We start from the raw sequence: 26,098 nt of genomic DNA, 5'->3' as shown, positions 1-26,098 counted from the left end.
TCGATAGCAGAATTAACACATTGACATGTTAGACTCATTTGCTTTCTGACATTTCCCTCCATGCAATTAAGCAGCTCAGATATGCAAGTCGGATCTGATTAATGCTCACCGGCCGGCCGCTCTCAGCCCGGTTTAGTATTCAGAGGGCGAGGTGTCTCAGATCCTCTTCAGCCGGGGGAAGACTGTGTCTGGGACGGCTGCTGGGAACGGACTGGAGCCATCAGTTCTCCCAGCATTCATTGCAAATTGATCTTAGGAAACACACTTTTGAAGAGAAGCTCTGCTGGATGTTGACAGTGAGACTTAGGGAGAAGACGTGACAAACTGAACTCCACTCACTCAGGTAAAGTCAGCTCTGTGCAACAGAAGCAGCGTTTTCCCGAGCATCTGTACTCGTCATGTTTCGAATGTTTAAAATGATTCATGGAACAGTAGCTCCTCAGCTCAGGACACTGGACTTCCATCTGCTGACAACAGATGGTGTTTCAATAACTGCAATCATGACTGAGAGCTGTCGCCAACCTGTTGTAGTTTCAGTCGCCTGAACCTGATTTAACAGCAGTCATATGAGTCAGTTGAAAGGCTGCTACAGGTATGTTAATGTAGGTATAGTAGCATATATCATGCTGCCTCTGCTGGCTCAGTGCGATGCTAAGCTAGCAGGTGAGTGTCGTGACTTTGCGATCCACGGTGTAGAACTCAAAATACTTCCAAAGCGCTGCCTCTCAGACGTTTTGGTGGCGTGATTGTCGCTCAGGACGGCTCTGCTCGCCATTGTCCTACATATTTGTGACAAAACAACAAAGCATTACCATTAGCTTAGTTTACTGATGTAAATTTTACCAGACGTCACCACAACTGTTCAGCTCAGTGTTTTTATTCTTCCTGTGCTACAGTTTCTTAGACAACAGCAGCCTGAGTGCCATGAGAAGCATTACAGGTCTGGAATAATAAACTAAATAATAAACTGGAATAAACTTTTACTATTTCAGAACCAAACATCAACCTCCAGACTGAAACATGAAGCATCAACACTGAGGAACCAGAAGCTGCAGTTCCTCTAACGACCACTAGAGTCTGGCTCCAACAGTGAGTCAGTCCCCATAGACTCCCTGTTAAAATCAACGTGTTTACAGCCTGGTACAAAAACTGTTCTGATCTCTACAGCTAATTTCCTCCTTCATGACACCTGTTTATATAACTCATCTGTTTACATTTTATTAAGGACTAAAGTTATGGAGGATTGAGGGCGTGGCCTCTTTGACTGACAGGTCGAAAGTAGAATGAACCAAAGTCTCAGCTCCACACACGACCCTCCTCTTTGACCATATTTAGATTAGCTGTTAGTTAGCGGCGGAGTCAGGCACTGCCAAGATGGCGATGGTGAAGCAGCTCACTCTGAGCTTCAGAAACCTGTGGGTGATGTCACAGAGGCGACGTCCATCTTTATTTACAGTCTATGATCAAAACCGTGTCGCGTTATGTCCGACCTGTTCGGAATGAACTCTCTTTTGTTGAGAAATAAATTCTAGCATCTCTTCACACTTGGAATTGACTGAAGTGAAGTAAATTGGAGATAATATTCAAAGAGAATGAAGCGATATATTAAATATTGTAGTCTTTAAAAGGGAAATGTCAGGCTCGTTAACAGACTGAGAGAGTTAGAGGTTAAGATGAGGAATCTATGTCTACACTGGAAAACTTAATAGTTTACAATGACACTAACAGTTGGCTGTGGAGCAGCATTTTGGCATCAGCCCGGGTGTGTGTGGCGCAGGTGGCCGAACCACCTTGTCCTTGTCACAGTGGGTGGTGCTCGGGGATGAGTTTGAGGGCTTTTTGGGAGGCAGCCTGAAGGCTTTTGGAGCCCCGTGAGAGCACATATGGGCCCGGCCAGAAAACGTCTGGCCCTGAAAGCAGCTCCAACCATCTCTCCACGGCTGTGCCTGGCCTGCCCACTGATCCATCCTTCCATGAATGAGTCTTTTCAGCAGCCGCCGCCTCATTCCTCTCACTCTGTCTACCCAGCCCTCTCATCCAAATGCCCCACTACTCTCCCTCTGTCTCATTGTTCCAGCCCGGTGGCATCATCTGTCTCGGTGCCACTTGGAAACGCCCTACACGATTTGTGGCTGGGCAAACATTTAACTAAATGTATCCCATTCCAAATCTAGGATTACATCCTGCTGTTTCAATATTTGGAGGCTTGTGAGCAGCCGTGGCTTCCGAGACGACAGGTCAAGCTGGCCAAACATACCCCTCCGTCTAAGAGAAGCGCAAGCCAGACTCTGCTACAGAAACCCAGAGAAAAGAAGTGCACCAAAGGCAAAACAGGTCAAGAGCCTCAGATTGTGCTTTTCACACAAGCCTCCATACACCAGGTTGTGTCAACACGACTCTAGACACCGAAGGAAGAGAAACAGACATCAGCTGTGTCCCAACATGGATGTGCAAATTCAATTTAATGCTGTCTGTTTCATTTATCTAATGGATATCTTAAAGACTGATTGGTAATTTATTAATCAATCAATGGCTGGTGGTCCCTGAGAGGCCCCGAGATTAATATTTGTGAATTTATTTTAATGGTTTCAGTGGTGAATGTTAATTACATATGATGTTGTAAATAACATTTTCTTTTTATAAACAGATCATCATCTGTAAATTTAATTATGATTATTATTATTATCATTATCAATAATACAAACATACACACATCTTCCCCTCACAGGAAACTACATTTATAGTTCCCTCGTTTGACTGACTTTGCTGTTTCCTCACGGTCTGACTCTTAATGATTTATATGATCATTCACAGATATTTGTAAAGTCTGTTCAGATACTTCAGCTCGTCAGACGTGACTAATGTTCGGATTTGGTTTTTCAGACATAATTTGCATTTTAAAAAAAGCACTAAACACAGGTCATATGCTGAGTGCCATAAGTCCTCAGGTGTCCATAAAACACAGTTCTTCTTCTTCTTCTGTTTTTTGATGGTTGCAAACAGCTTCTTGGTGCATTACTGCCTCCTTCTGGTGCGTAAGCCTCGTTTACTGTCACTCACATTCATTTTTTGCAAACAGGTTCGTTCAGTTCATGTTCACCAAAAAATGAGCATGTTAAATGAATGTTGCTCATTTAGAGCTAAAAGCTACAGTGAAGACTGGATTATTAAAGGCAGAGCTGCATAATTCATCGAAACATAATCAAAATCATAATATGGCCAAGTGCAACACCCACATCACAGCAGCTGCAGTTTCTTTGAGGAAGGTAAAATGTGTCTCACTGTTGTTCATTGTTAGCATTAGCATTGTTAGCACCATCAGTGTTGTGTTGCTACAGAGACGCCCCGTCCTACAGATCATGTTCTCCAGATGTAGAGGAACATGTTTGGTTGGTACAAGACTAAAAAAATCATCATCATCATTTTTATATTTTTTTCAGTGAAAATGAAAAACAATCATTCCAACTGAAATCACAATATCTGCAAAAATAATCGCAACATGATTTTTTTTGCATATCATGATGCGATGATGTCAGTGTCTTGTTTTCAGTTTGTTCTGTTGGACCAAGTGATCACCAGGTGCAGTTTTAATTAACAAATGAAGTAGCTGAAATAAGGTTAGTCTGTGGAGGCAGGTATGAAAAACACAAGGTTAAGAAATCAGTATGAATACATTCATGACAACACCATGCTTTCTGCTTTAGGTTGAAACCTGCATGTGATCTTGGATCTTTACTTTAAATCCTTTTCAAGAGACAAAATACTACGGGGCAATTTCCATCTGCAAAGCCCTGAATTTAAATAAAACTGTATCACAGGTTATAGGAAGCAGAAGAAAAAACAAACAATAATAATAAATAAATGCAGCAGGGGTGCTGCACTTGGAGGTGGCACCCCCACAGCCATGTCTTCCCTCGATTGTCAGTCAGCTCAGGCCAAAAAGCTTCTGAAACTACATATAACACTGGGAATGATTACCTGCAGTGCAAAGAGGAGATGAGGAAGTCCTCCAAATCAAAAAAGAAAGTGTTTCTGTGTTTCATCTCTTTATATTAGATTCTATCCTAAAATATTCTGCCTGTTTTTTAAAGTGGTTTTCTATTAAAATATTAGTTCAACACTTCAGGAAATGTTCAGCTCAGAAGATGAACATGTTATATCTCTGGAGCCAGGCTATCTGTTTCCCCCTGTTTCCAGTCACTATGCTAAGCTAAGCAGTACCACTTTACAATCAGACTGCCCTTATAAAGGATTTATAAGTGGTTTGATCTTACTAATGAGTTACTACATTTATAACTGACAAAAGAATCCTCATATTAACTCATAAATAAATGATGATGTGTTTCACACTTTAAAATAATGCTCCTTTTTAAATGTTTGTAACTGGTAAATAAATGGTTGTGAAACTGAGATGAAGAAACATGAAGATGATGGAGGGAGAATCACAGATCTGTGAACAGAGGGACAACGAATGGGTGAGCAGTTCAGCAGGTAAAGGAAGGTTACACCTGTGTAACACCTGGAATCATCTCCGTGTTAATCTGTTGATCAGAACAATCTGATCAACAGCTGAGATTATAATGAGGACGGCTGCTGAGAACATGTCAGGGTAAACAACACTGTCAAGGCCTGAGAGGATGGATCTGGTCACGTGATATGATCATGTGATCTGCCATAATTTGAAATGAAACGTACAGAGAAATGATCTAATGTGTTATAACAGCTTATAAATGATTTATAAAGCGTTAGCAAGCTAATTGATGAACTAGTTATAACCCATCTATAAATCCTTTATAAGGGGAGGATATTATTGTGAAGTGGTGCCAGCAAAGCCAATCAACTGCTCACTCTCTCAGTGTTTAGTGACAGACAAGTGACATCGATCTTCTCCTGTCATAGTTAGACAGAAAACAAATAAACAGATTTACCAAAAAGGTCAAACACTTCCTTTAGCGACAGTGTTCATTTTCATAATAATAAATGAAATGAATGAATTAATCTCTGGTGCACCTGTGAATTTCTGTAATTACAATGAGGAAACAGAGTGGAGCGTCCTGTCGGAGAGCGGGAGATAAGACGGACAAAGGCCAGGAGAAGAGCTGAAACAGAGAGATGCTCAGCAGCTTCCTCCTCCTGAGGCTGAGGAGAAAACTCAGTATCAGCACTGATCCATACTTCCATCAACATGACAGCTGGCTGCATTATAACCCAGGATCTGTTATCATGGCTTCCCCTGTCCCTCTCCAGCCCCGCTCCCATCACAAAAATCAATATTTATAATTTTACAAGATCAGGACAAATCCGCTGCAATGCCGGCGTTATTAAAACAATAAAAACATCACAGAGACAGGTATTTGCTGGGAGCCCCGACTGGATTAAAGGTCCTGTTTTTCCCTTATCTCTCCCTTCCTCTCCTTCCTCCCTCCCCCTCTCTCTAATTCCTACTTTCTCCTCGCAGCCATATAATAAGCCTCGCTGTAAAAGAGGTTATATAGGCCCTTCTTCTTAATATCACCGGCTGGTTTTAAGTAATGACATAAATAAAAAGGACTGTGATGTATGAAAGGGGTTTGCACAAGGGATAGGGGTGGGCGGATGGGCTCATGTCATCCCTCCCCCCCTGGGAAGGAGCAGGGAATCATGGGAGAAACACAGCCAATTGAGAGCATCTATCTACTGGTTGCTACTTGCTAATATTCCCAGTAGAAACATGGCTGTTCCTGTAAAGTATTGTTGTGTGCAGGATGAAGGGGTGAGGGTGCAGCTGCACATCTTTATGTTTATTTCTTTTTGTGATGTTACCACTGGAGGGCATCAGTCAGAAATTCTGTTGGATGAGGAGATCAAACATTAGGTTTCACAAATTATTTAAAGTGTCAAATGTCCAGTGACATTTTGGCACGAAAATGATGTTTTATATCTGAGCAGAGATCAGTAGCTGGTCGTCAGTGTGCACACACTCCGCTGTTCACTTATAGTGACCAAAATGATTGATCACAGTTATTAAGTAATAGTAACTAGTAATATCACCGTGTTGTTAAAATGTGCTGAAAATGTTCAAGTGATAAAACAAGTGAATGTTTGTATTAAACCACGGTTGTAGTGATATTAAAATTGAAACGGTAATGCAAACAGTCTGGCATTTCTACCATGATACAGCATGAAACCAGTAACTGTTTCATCTCTAATTGCAAATCTTTGTTTTATCGTACACAGTCGTTTCCCCGTGGCTCAGTAACAGATGTTCTGAGATCAGCCACCAGTCATCCACGTGTCAGTGAACATAATGTGGGGTTTTGCAGAATTGTAAATGTGAGCATCCTGTTCAGTCTGACAGTGTCTGTATCACCGGTGTTATGGTTGCATCACAGAACAAGCTTTTGGTGCAGGTCTCAACTCAGTCATTAAATATGGGAAGGATTACCTTGAAATTGTTAAACATATTGCGGATCCTCAGACGAGTCGGACTCATTGTGTAGCACCATCAGCAGCTCAACTTTTCAATTCCACATGTGAGACATCCCCTGACATTTCACTTCATCTCGCCAAATAGTGAGCCTGCATCAACGTATGAAACTGTGTTATAACTTGTTTATAATTGTTTATGATTCATAAAGTGTTACCAACTGATTTAATAACCTAATTATGAACCATTTATAAATCCTTTATAAGGATAGTCTGATTGTAACGTGGAACCTTATTTCTAATCATTCATCTACACTGTTGGAGGATTTCTCACAGCGGATGTTCTACTATCTAAAAAAGCAACAGCTGTGCAGGTTATACTGACACTGGGCTGAATGCAGGCTGACAGTGTGAAATGTGCTGGACCCTGAACACACCATGAACCTTGTGCTGGTTCTTGTCTGTGACCCTCTGAAAGCTTCGCTCGACCCTCTCTCGCTCTCAACCCTGCCGGTTGAGAAACACTACATTAGACCATCCAGGCTGTCATGTCGGCCCGAATCTCGTTATCTCCACAGAGAGACCTCGGCTAACAGGAACCTAACGACTTCCCTTAACGACACGTCTCCATGGGGATAACTGGACATCACCTGGAAACCACGGCTGCAGCGCCTGATGGCCGGGAGGACAATTTAAGGCCATTTCATGTCCACACAATCATGCACTTGCACAAACTCTCATGTGGGCAAAGTGTGCACATTCTTGGAGGCTTGCTAAGGTACGTACACACACACACACACAACACACACACACACACACACACACACACACACACACACAGAATCATGTATCTCTCCACTCTCTTGCCTCAGAGGTAATGACCACACATTTTGCAGTGCAGACAGCCAGAATTGGGACTATTTGTGCCTCTTTCAGTTAATCTGTCAGCAGATATTGAAGAGTAATCTGCAGAAATGATTAGCACAGTGTCTTCCTGTCATTTCCCCCTTTCACTGTAATTGAGAGGTGGCACTCTCACTGTGTTAAACATGCTCAGCAGTCGTCACCCGGCCGCAGAAACCCGACCGTAAAATGCTGAAATTGTGTCTGTGGACAAACCGGGTCCTCTCACCTCCTGGAGGTTGATATCAGAGGGGCGATGGAGAGAATTGAAACTAGTGACCTGGCGAAGTGTGAGTCGAGCCTTCCCTTATATTATTTACAGATCACAGGTAAGTTAAAACATAATGCTGTTTGTCAGGGTCGTGTCTGATCTGCCTCCTCTGTGATTAAAGGGACAGTTCAGATTATTTGAAGCGGGGTTGTGTGATGTGATCTGTTCAGTGCGTCCCCGTTTTAAACACTTTTAAAAGCTCCCAGGGAAACAATCCAACATCTGTTTAAATGAAGCTTCAAGTAGAAGATTTTCAGATCTTCATCTTCATGTGAGGAGAGCACTTTCCTTTGGCACTATATTTTTCAACCGCTGAACTACTGTATTCCTACGCACAAGCGCACTATATTATGCCACAGCGTCAGGTCAGTTGAGTAAATCAGAGAGCAGTGGAATACTCTGTAATACAGTGTAATACAGTGTAATACAGTGGAATACTCTGTAATACAGTGTAATACAGTGTAATACAGTGTAATGCAGTGTAATACAGTGTAATGCAGTGTAATACAGTGGAATACTCTGTAATACAGTGTAATACTCTGTAATACTCTGTAATACAGTGTAATACAGTGGAATACAGTGTAATACAGTGTAATACAGTGTAATGCAGTGTAATACAGTGTAATACAGTGGAATACTCTGTAATACAGTGGAAAACAGTGGAATACTCTGTAATACAGTGTAATACAGTGTAATACAGTGTAATGCAGTGTAATACAGTGGAATACTCTGTAATACAGTGGAATACTCTGTAATACAGTGTAATACTCTGTAATACAGTGTAATACAGTGTAATGCAGTGGAATACAGTGGAATGCAGTGGAATACAGTGGAATGCAGTGGAATACTCTGTAATACAGTGGAATACAGTGGAATACTCTGTAATACAGTGTAATGCAGTGTAATACAGTGTAATACAGTGTAATACAGTGTAATACAGTGGAATACTCTGTAATACAGTGTAATACAGTGTAATACAGTGTAATGCAGTGTAATGCAGTGGAATACAGTGCACTCTGTAGGTGCACTTGTGCGTAGGAATACAGTTCAGCCATTGAAAAATGTAGTGCCAAAGGAAAGTGCGGTTTTGTTTACTGTGGGTAATGTACCGGTTATTCATGACTATCTACACACGTCAAATAACCCGAACTATCCCTTAAAGATCATGTTTATGGAACTAAAACTGGGATAAAGAGACATTAATTCATATTTTGTCCATAATGTGTGTAACATGAAACGTTCTGTTCATTGTGGTGAAACCATAGAAAGTCTCTGCAGCTTTCTATCTTTAGATCTTTCATGTTAAAAGTTTGGTGAAGCTCCACATGAACCAGTTCTCCACCTGAGCAGAACCAGAACCACCGTCACCAGCTGCAGTCCCAGAAGGTGCTGCAGGACCAGAGACCTGCTGCAGGATCAGGACCAGAGACCTACTGCAGGACTAGAGATCTGCTACAGGACCAGAGACCTGCTGCAGGATCAGAGACCTGCTACAGGACCAGAGACCTGCTACAGGACCAGAGACCTGCTACAGGACCAGAGACCTGCTACAGGATCAGGACCAGAGATCTGCTGCAGGACCAGAGATCTGCTGCAGGACCAGAGACCTGCTACAGGACCAGAGACCTGCTGCAGGATCAGGACCAGAGATCTGCTGCAGGACCAGAGATCTGCTACAGGACCAGAGACCTGCTGCAGGATCAGGACCAGAGACCTGCTGCAGGATCAGGACCAGAGATCTGCTGCAGGACCAGAGATCTGCTACAGGACCAGAGACCTGCTGCAGGATCAGGACCAGAGACCTGCTGCAGGACCAGGACCAGAGACCTGCTGCAGGACCAGAGACCTGCTACAGGACCAGAGATCTGCTACAGGACCAGAGACCTGCTGCAGGACCAGAGACCTGCAGCAGGACCAGGACCAGAGACCTGCTGCAGGACCAGAGACCTGCTGCAGGACCAGGACCAGAGACCTGCTGCAGGACCAGGACCAGAGACCTGCTGCAGGATCAGGACCAGAGACCTGCTGCAGGATCAGGACCAGAGACCTGCTGCAGGACCAGAGACCTGCTGCAGGCAGGGAGACTGGAGGCAGGGCAGAGACTGAACGTACCACTCAGAGTTTTCTAACAGATCTTTATTCATTTCTTGATGTTGGCCATTATTTAAATTGCAGCTTTTATTTGAGGATTCATATTACAGGTTACGTCTGGGCTAAAATTTTAATCTAATCTCACTGACTTCATCTTTCTCATATTATTAATTTAGTTAATACTTTCCTCAATGCTGCATTCATGGACTGTCACCTTAAGTAAATTATACCTCAAGTTCCTCCCCGTCCTACTGAGGTTAGTCCACGTTCACTCAAAGTGAAGCTGCTGATGTGGGCGCCAACACTGAGCCTTAGGCTTCGTCCACACTGATATGCTTTAGTCTTCAAACTCATAATTCCTGCTACGTTTACACCTGCCGTCCACAAAGTCTTCAAGCCTCTAAAACTGAGACTTCCAGAAACTCTGCTGGACCAGTTTTACTTTAAAAACCTGAGGATGTGTTGTCGTCTGGACGGAGAGAAACTGAGACCTTTGGAACAATGACACGGGTCAGGAACACAGTGGATGCGTGACGTGTGTGGTTTTCATTTCGGCGTCCATGTTAACGTCTTAGAGCGACACACCGGCCGCGTGACATGCGCGTGAGACGCGTCGCAGTTGCGTGATGTGATCTAGAGATTCAGCATCTCGCCTATTTTTCACTCGTGACACGTCTCCCATCAAAAACAGAGAAAAGACCTCATGATGTCACATTGACATCATACCAACATCATCACATAAAACTGACACCTTCCTCTATAGTTTCTATGTCGAGGTGGAATCAGAATGAATGAATGAATTCTTAACAATCGCAGCAGCTGTTTTCTGTCAAAAATAAGTGAATGTTCAATGAAAAGAAATCCAACATTACAGTAGCCTGTAAACTTCCCTGGGTTAAAACACCTGCCTCGCCTCCTGATTGGCTGTCACGACTGCCAGACAGCGGTGAATACAACATGGATAGAGACCAAAGGAAACAGCACTTATTAGTTTAACCGCCTGGACTCAATCACAATGTTGAATATGAAGAGTGCATGAGAGAGACGATAATCACTACAGTGATCATTCATTTACTGTAATCAAGGTAAAGGTTTAAAATAATCGTGATACTGATTCGGAGTCACATCACCCAGATCTGTTACAGGTCATCACTGAAACTGCACATGGTATTTTACACTGTGAACCAGTCACGTCACTTTGGTGATCAGGTGAACTGCTCCTGGCACCAGAGGAGAGGTGGAGGAAGCCAAGAGGAGGTAACAGTACCAATGAGAAAATGCCACTTCTATCTATTTACACTAATTACAGACAGGTGTCATACATGTTTAACTGTGATGTATGAAGCTGCTTTAAGCTGCAGGTTCGTCTCAGAGCCGGAGGCTTGTGAGGGAATTGGATCGTAGAGCTGAATGTGACAGACATGTTCCATGTTGTTCACCTCTCATTCCCACACTGGAGGTATGAAGCAGGCAAATCTGCTCATGCTTCTCTCACACACACACACACACACACACATGCACACACACACACATGCACACACACGCACACACACACACACACACACACATGCACATGCATACACATGCACACACATGCACACACATACACATGCACACGCATACACATGCACACACATGCACACACACGCACACGCATACACATGCATACACACACACACACACGCACACACGCACACACACACACACACATGCACACACACACACACACACACACACACACACACACACACACACACACAGAAGCCATATGAGCCTTAGCAGCCTTAGTTCGTAGCACCCCATGCTTTTTGTGTTTGAATGAGACACATCCAAAGGCTGCTAATTTACAAGGAAATGGCACACCCAGCTCTTTGTCCTGCTTCCATTAGGAGAGTATGAGAAGGTGGCAGGGAAGAAGGAACAGGCTCGCAGGCTGATCTGAAAACCACAGCTCTTTCATGTCTCCAGTCTGACAAAGTAGCACTCTCGCTGCTCTAGTAAATGGAAGATATCACAGGCATTATGTTGCTGATGCTCATTAACAGCAGACAGCCAAGAGAAAAAATCAATTGCCTCTGTGATACAGTCACGAGCTTATCTTCAGAAAGAGCAGAAAAACAAACTCTGGACCTGATGAAATTTTGTCATTTGGTTTTGTCAAGCTTAAGCCAATATAATAAAAACATAAAAATAAAATGTCTGCTTGCATTAGAGGATACAACACACATTAGAAATATTTGCGCTGGAATGGCTGCCATAAAAAACACACTTTTAATGTTTTTATTATTGTAATTTAACCCAAAAACAAATGTTACAACATTCACAGTTTTTGTTGACAGCAAGTTTTCCCCTAATTAACCCTGACATCCGGTATTAGTCTTCATCACCTTCACTGTGTATGGTCACGATATTCAAGGTGAGAATAACAATACTAACTGTCAGGGTTAATTAGGGAAAAACCTGCTGTCAACAAAACTGTCCAGATTTTGTAAAATTAGTTTGTTCTTTGTTTGTGATTTTTTCCCCCTATTGTTGATGATCAGTAATTACCATTCATAATATCCATTCATCTGTCCACGTCATCGCAGCGAAGTCACAGACCCACTAACTGCTGTTGCTCCTGCAGATTGGAAAAATACAATAATAGAAATGATAATAACTGTGGTTCTAATGGGCTGTGTGGAGGAGGACCTGCTCCCTGTGTAGATATGACAGAACCACAACGACTCTTGGCTTCAGGTGATTTTACACTAATCAAATTAGATTTCCCGCCTCGTGGCTGTTTCCTCCAACCACCAGCCAAGTTACAGGAAATATGACCACAGTCTCTCCTTCCTGAGTTACAGCGCTGAATGATGGCCAGAAGTGTTTTAGCATGTAATGAAATTCCCCCTGGGTGTTCTTGGTATATCACATCCAGAAGAACATGAGGTCACCGTCACATGAACTTTGACCTTTGACCTCAAAAATCTAATCGGTTCATCTTTGAGTCCGAGTGAATGTTTGAGGCAAATCTGAAGAAGTTCCCTCAAGATGTTGCTGTGATGTCATGTTCACGAGGATGGAACGCACAACCTGAAACCATCCGGCTGCGTCTGTCGCCAGTGTGGAGGCATAAAGATAATTATGAATGTTATATGTATATGTAATGTAATCATAATAATCATAATTCCCCCTGAACCCTACACACTGGTCCTTTAACAAGTTTGCTGATATGACTGTGGTATGATCTGTGGAATATTACTGCAGCAGCAACCACTCAGAAAACAGCAGAAACACAGTGTTGACATTTCAAGCCCGACTTGATTTAGATTAATTCTGGTTCAGTTTGTTAGTTTGAACATAAACTCGACTGACCTTCAGGGTCTGCTGCAGTCATGTGAGCTTTAGATTTCTTTATATAATAAATGTAAAAAAAATATTTTATTTAACTTTTACATGAAAAGTTACATGTTTGTCTGTAAATTATATTTATAAATTAATTTATTATAAATATTGTATTTTTAATAATGTGAGCCAGATGCGATGTAATTTTGTTCTGCTGTGCACGTGTCCTTATGTAAAGTCTGAATGACGTAAATAAGGTTAATGTATCTGATTCATCTAAACTGAATTAAAGTATGTAGCAAGAACAATATTGATTTATTTCATATATCAAACCCAGTCAGGTGATTTATTTCACAGGAAGAAAATAAGATTCTGCTTTTTTAATACTGATGTAAGTGTACTGAAATTACAGCAGAGACTTTCTACTTGTCTAAATAATTATAATCTGGACTGTAATCAGCAGTTTTTCGTTGGGTCTGAACAGCCTCCACGTGGTGACGGTACTGTTCCTATTACTGAAGAGTGGCTGTGCACCATGTCAGAATTCATTTCAAAATATAATCCAGTAAACTGGAGGGAGGAAACAGTCTTTCCTGTCTGCTGGTAAATAAAGTGTCAAATACATAATATAGATAAAAAAGATATCTGTCCATCAGGAGCTGATCAAAGATCAATGACAGGATTATTACCAGACTGATGAGACGTTGGAATCTAGGTTTCTGATACGTGTTGCAACACATACATTTTGTAATATTGGAAGGAGAATCTTAGACTGAGGCCTGATCTCAGTCCACATGTGACACAAGACCTGACCATGATTCCAGCAAGTCCTGACGATCAATTCAATTCAACACAAGTGTAACTAAAGCTGCGCAATCAATCCAAATATAATCTAAATGGCAATATGGTCAATGCAATATTCAAATCACAGGAGCTGCATTTTTTTTTTCTCTATGCTTTTCTATGCCTTTATTAGAGTAGCGGTGAGAGAGAGACAGGAAGGTTTGGGGTGAGAGAGAGAGGATGACATGCAGCAAAGGGCCACAGGTCGAACTCGGGCCGCTGCGGTGAGGAAGAGTCCTAATGGTACGCGCTCTACCAGGTGAGTCACCGAGGCGCAGTTTTTTTGATAAAGTTAAAATGTGTCACAACGTTGTTGAGCATTGTTAGCATTAGCACTGTTAGCACCATCAGCGTTGTGGTGCTACAGAGACGTCCCGGCCAACAAATCATATTCTCCAGATGCAAAGGAACATGATTGTTTAGTATGAGACCTACAACTGGAATCACCTCCTCTTGGTTGTATCCCTCCGCCACTAAAACTAGTTCCACTCAACCATTTGTCTGAAATTTTTTGTTTGAATAGAATGAGCGATGGCTACAAAGTGTTTTGTGAGGTCACTGTGACCTTGACCTTTGACCTTTGATGCCCAAAATCTAAACAGTTCATGAGTCCAAGTGAATGTTTGTGCCAAATTTGAAGAAGTTCCTTCACGGCGTTTCTGAGACATCGTGTCCAGGAGAATAAGACGAACAGACGTGTCTCTGGCTCTGACTGTCGCCGGCGCAGAGGAATAAAAAACACTTCATCAATTTCTTTATTTGTTTCAGTGAAAATGCACAAACGATCATTCCAACTGAAATCGTGACTCATGTCGTAATCGCAAAATGATTTTTTTGCATATCATGCAGCCCTAAGTGTAACCATGGTGAACATCTGGAAGACGATCCCCAACAACACCAGTGTTTGTTGCACAGTGTACAAACCAAGTAACACTGAATTAATTCAAAATCATCTACAAAACATCCCGAGTTCTCCACTGCACCTGGATCAGCTCCCTGTAAGCAGCAGCTGTAGCAGTGTCTCGTATGAAAGGCACCTCCACAAACAGATTCCTCAGGTCTGTGTCTGAGTAATTCTTTATTTGACCTCTGCTACCTGTCTGCACAGCTTTGTCCCAGTGGCTTTGCTCCCTAAATATAATAATTACACCTACGTACAGGATGATGAATGTGGTGATCTGGTAGGAGTAAACCCTGCAGCTACGAGAGGTCTTGTTAAATGGATCTGAGCCAAGGAGGCCCTCTAACCAAGACATTAGAGCTTTCTACTTCATTATTTCTCTGTAGAACACCATGAAAAATACAGGAGCGCTCATACTTTACCAAAACACCTGATACCACCTCAATGAAAGAGACTCTCTCTCTCTTCACACTGTCTCACTGCAAGAAGCTGAGCTCACAATGAGTTTAAGACTCAACACTAAAGGGGAAGTTAAAGCACTTTAGATTTTCTAAACAAACAAACAAACAAACAGATGACTGACGCTGCACACAGAGAGGTCACCAGGTTTCAGTGAGCTCTGCAGGAACGCAAAGACGCCAACACAGCGTTTCTTACACATGGGCTCTTATTTGGCAGCCCACCCTGGTAGATTAAGATCACTGAGTGTCACATTACAACGCTTCATTTCATTTTCAGACTAACTAACTAGAGGATTCTCCGTACACAGCCGCCTGGACGTAGCTAGCATCTATCGACAGCCTGCATGTGAGGCAAATTTTGTGTCGAAGTTTGCATCAAATGAAGCTGCAGTCTACACACAGAAAGTTTTATTAGTTCACTATTAGCTTAACGTTAGCGCAGCAACACCAAGTAACTTCCCTCTTCACCACTGCCCTTACATTCACCTGGCTGATATTTTATTAACTTGTGTGCTGTACGCGTCACCACCAGTCCAGCAACACGTGCAGTTTGGTGTAAGGATTAAAGGTGGAGGTAAGGTAAGCAGTGCTGGAGAAACCCCTCCTTCCAGTATTCCTTCAGAAGCTCCACCCCCCAAAATAATGGACAGCGTTAAAGTGGATTCTCTTTCTCCCCGCTGAAGAAAAACCTTTTAATATAAAACGTCACCAAACAAAACAACATGCACACAAACATCCAAAACACAGAGAGTCAGTCATTTAGATTGTTTTTATAAAACTACAGTGACAAAGGGTCTGAAGCTAAGCTAACGAGGAAGCTAAGGTATGCCACATTTAATAATGACCTGTATTAGTGGAGATGAGGTCTCACTCAGACATTAAATGTCAGAATGAAGACGTGAGCAGTTTCCTGTAAGATAAATGTTCCTGTCAACAACAATTAAAATGCCGAGTCTCTTTAAACAGCCGTGTTGAGAAAACTGACAGAAAAACAGTCATTCTTATACATTTCCATACAACTCTGAAGACAGGGAGCCATAATTAGACCTAATTAGTACTCATTTGCATGCCTGTGATAAGGCACAGCATGGCCACAGTGTGAGTTCAGTGTGAGTTCGGGCCTTTATCTGGAAACATGGCACCTCATTTGTGCTTTGGCAGGCAGTCTGTGCACTGTATCTGAGATACTGTATCAATGGATCAGCTTTGATCTGTTCACACTTGTGTGAGTGAGTTATATTGTTCATGGCATGTGGGAAATACTATTCATATCAGTGTTTGGGTGGGAGTTACTGCCAGAAACTGACGTCCATGCCAGCTTTAACATGATTATTATTTAGGAAACTTGCGGTTTACTACAAGACAAATGGAGACATGGATTCATTTCAAACTGTCTTACACTTCCTCTGTGAGTTTCCCTTTGTGACATCACTGGGCTTGTTTTGCTGTAAATGTGAGCTGACATGTATCATCACTAAATCCAAACGTCTGTGATCACACACTCACTGACTTTCTTGTTGAGAGTTACAACGCTCATGAACTGTCTGTTAAATATGAAGCTAGTGGCAGGAGATGGTTAGCTTAGCTTAAAATAAAGACTGGACATCGAGTGAAACTTCAGTCTGGCTCCATCCAACAGTAACAACATCCACCAACCAGCATCTCTAAAGCTCAATGAGCCACATGTTATATCTTGTTTGTTTAATCCAATGATAATCTATTAATAATAATCTATAATAAAATAATAAAGAAAAACAAGTTGTGGTTTTGCGATCTGCTTCCTCAGTCCACCTTGGCTCCTTCTAATTCCTTCCATGCCGTGTTTTCTCTGTGGACCTGCCATTCTCTGTCTCCCACTCGATGGCCCCAGACTTTTCTGTCTCCACATCCACTTCGTGTTTGCATTTTCCCAACCACCTGGACCTCCGTCCCCACCTCCCTCATGACTGATCAGTGTTTAAGCTGCCTTCACACGGGGTCGACTTTACCCAGCGCCCTTGTGGTGATCACTACCAGCACAAAAAAAAATATCGCAATTATTTTTTGCACATGATATTGTGCTAATGTGATTTTTGATTACACCCAGCCATAATGTTGGTGTGTAGTTACAGCATCACGAGTGGTGTGTCATGTTCTAATGTTCCATTTTCAGAGTAGACAGGTATCTGAGTCCAACAATCTAAAAATGAACAGTGTTACATTAAAAGATATTAAAATTAAAACACGAATGAGACTGTGCTGACTCCTATTCATATTCAAATGCACAAACTCCGTATATGAGCAAATTATGTAAAAATAACTGAACACTAAGTATTTCTCACTCCATGCTGGATGTTTAATAAACCAGAGAACACACACCGGACATGACATGTTTGTCCGTTGGTCAGTTCAGGCCGAAATATCTTGAATATTACTGGATGAAAAGAGAAGAAAACTCGTACATTCAGACAGTCAAGGTTTCCAGAGGATGAATCTTACTGACTTTAACCTCCAGACTTTTCACTTAGAGTCTGCATTAGGTTGACATTTTAGCATTTTAGTTTTCAATTGAAATGTCTTGATTGAATTGATTGCCATTATATTTGGTTCAGACATTGATGTCACCCTCAGGATTGATTTGTAATCACCTAAATTCTCATCATCAGTTCAAAGTTTCTGTCAATCCAGTGGTTTGAGTTCTGACCTGTTGGACTTGTTTGGTTCTAATCAGCATGTTGAATATCATACCTGCTAAACATCAACATGCTAGTATTATAATTGTAACCACATTAGCATACTGACATTAGCATTTGGTCAAGGTCACTGGCGACTTATTGCTTGCCTGATGCAGGCCAATATTCGTCTATACTACCACTCTCCTTGGCCTCAGCGCTGCCTTTGACACAGTGGACCACAGTGTCTCAATCAGACGTCTGAAAAGGTTGACATCAGTGCTGTAGCTCTGGATTGGTTCATCTCTTACCTAAATAATGTAGCAGAATGAGTAATTGTGGTTAGTTGTGGTTAGCTGTGTAGAAAATTAAATGTCAAGTTCACCCCTCCCATGTCAGTGAGACAGCTGTTGCTACACTTGATGAAATGCAGGAGGTAGACGAACACCTGCCTGCAGTGTCCTGACGACAACTCAGGGTCTAATAGAGGCTCTGTCATATTCTGTTTTGTTGATCTCCCCATCAAGGTTTTTGAACCTCGTCTCTATTTGTTCACGAAGGTTGAGTGAACAACTGATGGAGCCTGCAGCCGACTTAGCTGACATATTCACACCTGGGGGAATCCACAGAACCCTACTGAGGCTGTATAGGACACACACATTGTTTCATAGGACACACACAGACAGACACACACACACACACAACACACACACACACACACACACACACACACACACATGAATGACATGAATGATGAGATTTGTCCCAAAGTGGATTTCACTCTCTTTCTTCCAATACTGAAAACTTATTATAATTTTACGGGATATTTTGGGGCAGTTTTGTCATGTGTGGATGGACTGTGCTTCATGTGCAGATTGATGACAAATCAGGTCCCTCACTGAAGCAGCAGCAGCGATACATAAATGCGAAAATACATCCCAGGCAAAGGTCATACATTTTAAATCCCACCAACATAAAAAAGCACGAATGACTTCTTCAGAGAAAACTTCATCAGATAGGGGATGTAGCTCAGTGGTAGAGCGCATGCTTTGCATGTATGAGGCCCCGGGTTCAATCCCCGGCATCTCCAACATCTTTATGTCGAACATAATGAAGCTGAGAAATCTATTGAAGGCTTGCGGAGCAGGGCTTGAGGCTCACTGATATAAAATAATTATCATAAAACACCCAACAGTGTCTAACCCAATCACTCTGTTGGTTTTAACTAATGAAGATTCATCGTCTTACAGCTTGCCTACTAATACTAATACTAATACTTCTCTCTCAATCGAATTCCTTCACCAACATTAACTACTGACTAACCAACAAACTTCCCCTTCTTCCATGCGATGGTGGTATAGCGGTGAGCATAGCTGCCTTCCAAGCAGTTGACCCAGGTTCGATTCCCGGCCATCGCAGTTTTCTGTCTAACTCCTGGATTTCCTTTCAGAAATGTGTTACTCTATGACTACTGCAGGTGGACACACAAACAGATCCTGTGTACAGTTGTTGTGGCCGAGTGGTTAAGGCGATGGACTAGAAATCCATTGGGGTCTCCCCGCGCAGGTTCGAATCCTGCCAACAACGGGTGCTAGTTTTCTTGTGCTGTTTGTAGTTCAGTGTTTACAATGGTAGAGTGGATGCTTTGCAGGTTCAGGGGGTCTTCACACCCATTCATGGACCCAACCACAAGGTCCATTATCAAAGACTTTGAGGCGTGTTCCCAGTCAGTCTTAGTTCTGTCCCCTATTGAACCATTGAGGATCCTCCAGCAGAAACTTTGAGCCATTTATTCACACTTTCCATAAGTCCACTTTTGTTCAGACTTTGCCTGAAGGAATTACCCAAAGTTTATGGAGTTGTGACATTAAGCACGGGGTTACCGTGGTTACCCAAAAGCTTAAAAACCATTAAACAACAGTCCTAAAATGTAAAAAATAATGAGATAGAAGAACTGTTTAAACAAGTATGGAAGGAACGATCCCTAACGTTAACATTATAAGCAAACAGACAGTATATGTCAGTATAAACAGAGTTCACTGTGATTCAGAGTCTGAACTGTGGAGTTATCTGTCCTGTGATGACATGATGTTAATTCAAAATCTGCTTTCATCACATCTGATGCAACATTATTATTTTGTTTACAAACAGGGAGCGAAGGGAGGGAATAAAGAAGGTAAAGTCCCAATCTCACAAATACACAACCTGTTTTGGCATCGTCATGGTAACGTGATATTAGTGCTATCCCATTCCTCTTTACACCATTTGAGTCCATGCAGCTTTTCACACTCAATCACTCACCAGGTGATGTCAATTAAGTCTGTGAAGGTTCAGGTCTCAGGCCTTAGGGGGGGCACTGGGATTGGCCTACGCTGTCTGCTTTGGTCCGTGTGATGTGGAAGTCGTCACGTCTGGATCATAAAGCAGAATACAATATGCATGTTTATCCATTAGATCTACCTGGACTTTTCAAACCTGACCCACAGCAGAATAATGCATTCAATGTGACATTGAGATTAGCCGCTCTACAGTAGGGATGCAAACGGTGTCACTATTAACTGTGCCTTAAAATGTCATGGTAATGTCATCGTAAAGGCTCAGCTCCACTGAGGGGGGTGGCTGTTCTCACTCAGGGACATTATGCCGGTCCATTATTTTTTGCGCAACCTGCACAAAACAAAAACAGTTGGAGCAGTGGTGCAGCAACTTTAAGTGCCTCATTTATCAAAAGATTGAAGAGGGAGAAAAGGAGGCCACGCTAAGTACGCTAACACCAAGAATGAGCAGGAAGTTATGCAAGACCAAGGCTAACCTGTCTGTAAAACCTGTTGCAGCTAAGGTGTCAAACACATCACCACCTGCTTTATATGCCAAAGTAAAGGTGATGCTAACAACCCAGTTCAATGACGTCAGAGGCAGGTTACTTCATGAAACAATGAGTTGTTAGGAATCAAATATAAACGTTTCACTTACAATCTACAGCATAGCAGTGAGCGTCAGGTTTTCAAAGAAACGTAAACGAACAGGCAGTAAACCGGCTTCGGTCACTGGGACATTTAACGTTACATTATGTTGCTTCCTCCTGTCTGTGTTGAATAAACTCCAGGTATGGCAGGTCAATATACCAGGTGTAGAACACTAACTTAACATGAGGAGCTTGTAAACTTCCAGCACTCTACCATGAACTACATTATTTCATCAGTTCATCAGTCGACTCTCACACATCTTCAACATCTGTCTTCATGTTGATCTCAGCTACACACCTGTAAAGTGTTATGAGAACATGTCTCAAGTACAAACAGGGGATGTAGCTCAGTGGTAGAGCGCATGCTTTGCATGTATGAGGCCCCGGGTTCAATCCCCGGCATCTCCAACATTTTTCGTTGAAAGATAAGAAGGCTGTTGGAGTCTGCTGACAACGGAATGGAAGGAAAACAATTGTCCACTAACTAAGACTTGGACAACATGTTACACACAGTCTCTCCTAGACTTAACAAGCTGTTTCACAAAAGCAAGAGAGCTTAACTAGCTCTATGAGGTGTGAATGAAAAATGGTATCTCCCTGTTTCTTGGATGAATGGTAATATGGTAATCTTAGTTCTTCCACACTCCACATGACTTTGTATTGACAAACGACATTCACGTATCAAACATGTGGCAGTTAAATGAATAATAAAAATCATCAACCTCACACTGACAGTTTATGGAACTCAGGTTTTCCGGAGCCGCCCTGATATACACAAAAGTGACACTCAACACTGTTTAACTCAGTCACTCTGTAGCTTTGATGCACCATGGCACAGTTCAACTGCTACTTCACAATTTCAATGTCAAATTCCTCCAATGATGTAAAGTGCTGACTCACCAGAAAAATTCCATGAAAATTCCCTGTCTTCCAAGCGATGGTGGTATAGTGGTGAGCATAGCTGCCTTCCAAGCAGTTGACCCGGGTTCAATTCCTGGCCATCGCAGCGGCTCTTTAGTTCCAAACTCTTGGATTTCCTTTCAGACATCTTCATATGATCAAGATGTGTAACTGTTGCCTAATGCAGGTGGTCACAAAAACCCAAAACAAGTGCAGTTGTTGTGGCCAAGTGGTTAAGGCAATAGACTAGAAATCCATTGAGGTCTCCCTGCGCAGGTTCGAATCCTGCCAACAACGGAAGGTCATTTTCATGCGCTGTTTTAGTTGGGGGTCTACAATGGTAGAGCGCATGTTTTGCACGTTTGGGGGGTTCAAAGTCCGACATGTCCAGTGGGTCTACACACCCGTTCCTGGACTTCCGCGTGCACACAAAAATGTGTAACCACACAAACTTTACACATGGAAAGTGCACCCACTGGGCGCGTCTGGTCAAGGCAGTGGATTGTCATTATACATTTACATGATTCTTCTTTGAAACAGTACAAAAAAAGCCAAATGGCATCGAACTGGCTCCGTTCTCATATTCTCATTAAGCCGTTGCACATTTTAGTTTCTTGTTTTCCCTTTCTCTTGTTCTCTTCCTCCATTCGTTGACTTTAAAAGCAGTTAGCGAAAAAAGTTGTGGTCCATTACTGTTACCAACAGGATCGGAGGGTAAATCGGAATATTGGGAAAAACATCCTCTGTTGTAGTTCCGGCTACAGTGGGTGTTTCCAGGGCCACACTTTCCCACGATGACACACAAAGACAAATCATACTATTCAGTAGGTGTTATCATTGTGCAGTCTACGTACACACAACTTGAAATCATACTCAAATTTGTTACATCCACGTCAGTGGCGGCTGCTGGTCTTATAAGGAGGGGAAGCTCATTTTTCGGCCTACATCATAAAATGTGTCCATTTATTTAAATGTAAATTCGCAGAGTGACACAAGAGAGTCGCCTAACACAACGCTAGTCGTTTTTAACAAAGACAAAGTCGCTGAGGATCAGTAACGTCTCCAGATCAACTCCGAACAACGGAATGAAAAACTTGAAAACTGATCCGGTGGATGCTTATACTTCAAGATCGCTGATTCGCTCATTTCGCTGTCAATCAAAAAGGGACTCAGCCTCAGACAGATCATCCAATCATCATGCAGAAGCCAAGCGTCCGGGCCAGCCCACTGTCCTATAGACCCCCAGAGACGTAGAGCGTCCGATGGGCGGGACAAAGCCCATCATTTATCCAATGACCGTCTAGTTTGGCTGCAGTGGAACAACCCACTCTCTGCTTCCCCAGTGACGTCAGGAGACGCTCGGCGTCTACACTGTGTAAAGCTCTGTGGCGCTGCGGGGATGAATGAGAAGAAGTCGTGTCGGTTACCTGTGATAAGTAGCTGATTCTGAACAAAGATGAACGTGTTCTAGCGCATATTTAGTCAATGAAATGTACACACAACAGTACATATTTGACCACTTATTTTGTTGACATTTTAGGGGAAGCTGAGCTTCCCTTGCAGTCTTAGAGCAATCGCCACTGATCCACGTTGCACAGCGTGACTTGTAATGAACCAATAAGATTGCTATAATGTCTCAGTCGGTGCGCACCCACAAGCACTTTGAGAAAAAGTGCAATTTTAACTGCTGCAGCCCCACTGAACCCCTGTGCTGACAAATATTAAGAGCACATGTAGCTGTAAAGTGCTGATTCACCAGAAAAATTCCATGAAAATTACCTGTCTTCCAAGCGATGGTGGTATAGTGGCGAGCATAGCTGCCTTCCAAGCAGTTGACCCGGGTTCGATTCCCGGCCATCGCAGCGGCTCTTTAGTTCCAAACTCTTGGATTTCCTTTCAGACATCTTCATATGATCGAGATGTGTAACTGTTGCCTAATGCAGGTGGTCACAAGAAACCAAACCGTGTCCAGTTGTTGTGGCCGAGTGGTTAAGGCGATGGACTAGAAATCCATTGGGGTCGCCCCGCGTAGGTTCGAATCCTGCCAACAACGGAAGGTCATTTTCATGCGCTGTTGTAGTTGGGGGTCTACAATGGTAGAGCGCATGCTTTGCATGTTTGGGGGGATTCAAAGTCTGACATGTCCAGTGGGTCCTCACACCCATTCCTGGACTTCCCTTCCCTTTACAAAAATTTGTAAACACGCAAACTTTACACATGGAAAGTGCGCCCACTGGGAGCGTCCGGACAAGGCAGTGGATTGTCATTATACATTCATATGATTCTTCTTTGAAACAGTACAAAAAGAGTTTCCGGTTCCGCCTCCAAGAGGATGACAGCCTAACTTTCGAGCTCCCTGATGGTTTTGTGAAATAATCTCCTAATAATTTGATATTGTCAAACCTAGTGAATAATTTGATCAACAATGGAGTTGGGGGTTAGCACCAGAAGTAGGACCGCAACAAATATGGCAGAAACGTATCATGAAGTGAGTGAAAGCAGCCGAAGTAATTCTCAGAGCCCACGTGCACTTGATGAAGACGGCCCCGAGGTTAGCCTGTGTTGTATCCTCAACGAACTCCGTGAGTTCAGAAAGGACAACAAAACACAACTCTCCGGCATCACACAGGAATTAAAAAGAACAAACGCCAGACTGGACGAAGTAGAGGGGAAGGATTGATGAGACTGAGACCGTGCTGCAAGCAACATCCACGCTAATAAAGCGGCTGACCCAGCGCCAGGCTGACCTCGAAGCTAGGCTAATAGACCAGGAGGGCCGCGCGCGGAGGGATAACTTGAGGATCTACGGGATACTGGAGGATAAAAAGGGCAGCAACGTGATGAGCTTTTTGGATAAGGAGAAGGAGAGCTCTGGATTGAGCAGGCACACCGGGCACTGGGACCGAAGCCCAATGGCCCGCAGAAGCCTCGATCTATCGTGGTGAAATTTAGGAGCTACGAAAAAAAGAAGAGGTACTTCGGAGAGCATGGCGTAAGAAAGAAGTGCTTTGCGACAATGCCCGCTTTTATGTCGACCATGACTTTCCTCGCACAACGGATAAGGCAGTCCGAAAACATCAAAGGTATCCATATTAATGATGAAGACCACAAACTGGCTTTGTATGCCGATGACGTGCTGATTTATTTAAGTGACCTCCTTAACTCGTTTTTTGAATTAATGAACCTTTTAGAAACATTCGGTAGTTACTCCGGTTACAAGTTGAATATACAAAAAACGCAAATTTTGACCTTCAATCATACAGCCGCAAAACACCTCAGAGAGAAATTTCAACTTAAATGGGACCAGTGCAATTTGAAATACCTTGGGATATACTTACCAAAAGACATTCTAACACTAGGAGAAATAAACTATGGCCCTCTTTCAACAAAAATTAAAGATGATATACACAGATGGAATTCCATCTCTTTTCTCGGTCTTAGCCACAGAATAGACTCAGTAAGGATGAACATCCTTCCACGATACCTATATTTATTCCAAGCACTCACTGTAGAAATGCCGTTACAACAGCTATCCGAATTGAATAAGGTTATTTCCAGATTCATCTGGCAAGGGAAAAAACCCAGGGTGAAATTTAAAACCCCGCAACTCTCAAGGGAGGAAGGAGGAATGGCTCTCCCAAATTTTAAAGATAATTTTTTTGCAGCTCAGGCTAAACCTTTAATCAATATATGTAATCCAACATTTCATGCCATGTGGAAAGATATTGAACTCTCAATTCAGAACGATCCCCCAATTCATGCAATTTTAGCTTACAAAAATTTGAAAAAAATCATTAATTGTTTGCAGAATCCATGGATCAAAGCTCAAATGAGAACGTGGAGCATGATGAAAGGAGAGTATAAACTAGACCATAAATTACAAATAATCCAACGGTGTGCTTATGATGCTGACTTAAAGCCCAACACAATGGACCATGGGTTCAAACTCTGGGTGTCAAAAGGAATAACGACATTCTACTCTTTAACAAAAAAAGGACAATTAAAGGATTTTAAAAATTTAAGGAAAGAATACTGCCTTGAAAAATCTGATTTTTATAGGTATCTCCAAATACGTAACCATTTTGAACATAATATTAAAAACAAAACAGACTTGAGTGATCCTATATTGAAGATACTTATCGGTGCCTATCAAGAAGACTCAAATAGAGGTGTTATCTCCAGATTGTATAAAGGCCTTAGGACAAAAAAAGCCCACTCTACTGAATACATTAGAAAGAGATGGGAAGAGGAAGGTAATTTCTCAATTACAAGTGAAGATTGGCTCGAAACATGTAAATTCCAATGGAAGTGCACAAATTCGGGAATTTGCGTGGAAATGCCTGATACGATTCTTCATTACACCAAAACAGAAAGGATATA

The 26,098-nt window shown here is 42.4% G+C and overlaps 1 long non-coding RNA gene and 8 other non-coding genes across 9 annotated transcripts in view; 8 read left to right on the top strand and 1 right to left on the bottom strand.

Moving 5' to 3' along the window:
- The first annotated feature begins 18,871 nt into the window (after window positions 1-18,871).
- On the top strand, window positions 18,872-18,943 carry trnaa-ugc (transfer RNA alanine (anticodon UGC)). The gene has a single exon. It is a non-coding gene; the product is annotated as a tRNA-Ala (tRNA).
- Window positions 18,944-19,199: 256 nt separating this feature from the next.
- On the top strand, window positions 19,200-19,271 carry trnag-ucc (transfer RNA glycine (anticodon UCC)). The gene has a single exon. It is a non-coding gene; the product is annotated as a tRNA-Gly (tRNA).
- An 87-nt stretch (window positions 19,272-19,358) lies between these two features.
- On the top strand, window positions 19,359-19,440 carry trnas-aga (transfer RNA serine (anticodon AGA)). Its single transcript has one exon. It is a non-coding gene; the product is annotated as a tRNA-Ser (tRNA).
- Window positions 19,441-20,161: 721 nt separating this feature from the next.
- Window positions 20,162-26,098, bottom strand: part of LOC130160882 (uncharacterized) — a 52,521-nt gene continuing 46,584 nt past the window's right edge. The window contains exon 3 of the long non-coding RNA XR_008826069.1: window positions 20,162-20,264. This is a non-coding gene — a long non-coding RNA (uncharacterized LOC130160882). The remainder of the gene's footprint in view (window positions 20,265-26,098) is intronic.
- On the top strand, window positions 21,155-21,226 carry trnaa-ugc (transfer RNA alanine (anticodon UGC)). Its single transcript has one exon. It is a non-coding gene; the product is annotated as a tRNA-Ala (tRNA).
- Window positions 21,753-21,824, top strand: trnag-ucc (transfer RNA glycine (anticodon UCC)). The gene has a single exon. It is a non-coding gene; the product is annotated as a tRNA-Gly (tRNA).
- Window positions 21,934-22,015, top strand: trnas-aga (transfer RNA serine (anticodon AGA)). Its single transcript has one exon. It is a non-coding gene; the product is annotated as a tRNA-Ser (tRNA).
- Window positions 23,509-23,580, top strand: trnag-ucc (transfer RNA glycine (anticodon UCC)). Its single transcript has one exon. It is a non-coding gene; the product is annotated as a tRNA-Gly (tRNA).
- Window positions 23,690-23,771, top strand: trnas-aga (transfer RNA serine (anticodon AGA)). Its single transcript has one exon. It is a non-coding gene; the product is annotated as a tRNA-Ser (tRNA).

The sequence above is a fragment of the Seriola aureovittata genome, chromosome 20 (assembly GCF_021018895.1).
Source record: "Seriola aureovittata isolate HTS-2021-v1 ecotype China chromosome 20, ASM2101889v1, whole genome shotgun sequence".
Taxonomy (NCBI): Eukaryota; Metazoa; Chordata; class Actinopteri; order Carangiformes; family Carangidae; genus Seriola; species Seriola aureovittata.
Note: the sequence above shows the minus strand (reverse complement) of the source record. Positions and strands in the feature narration are given on the sequence as shown.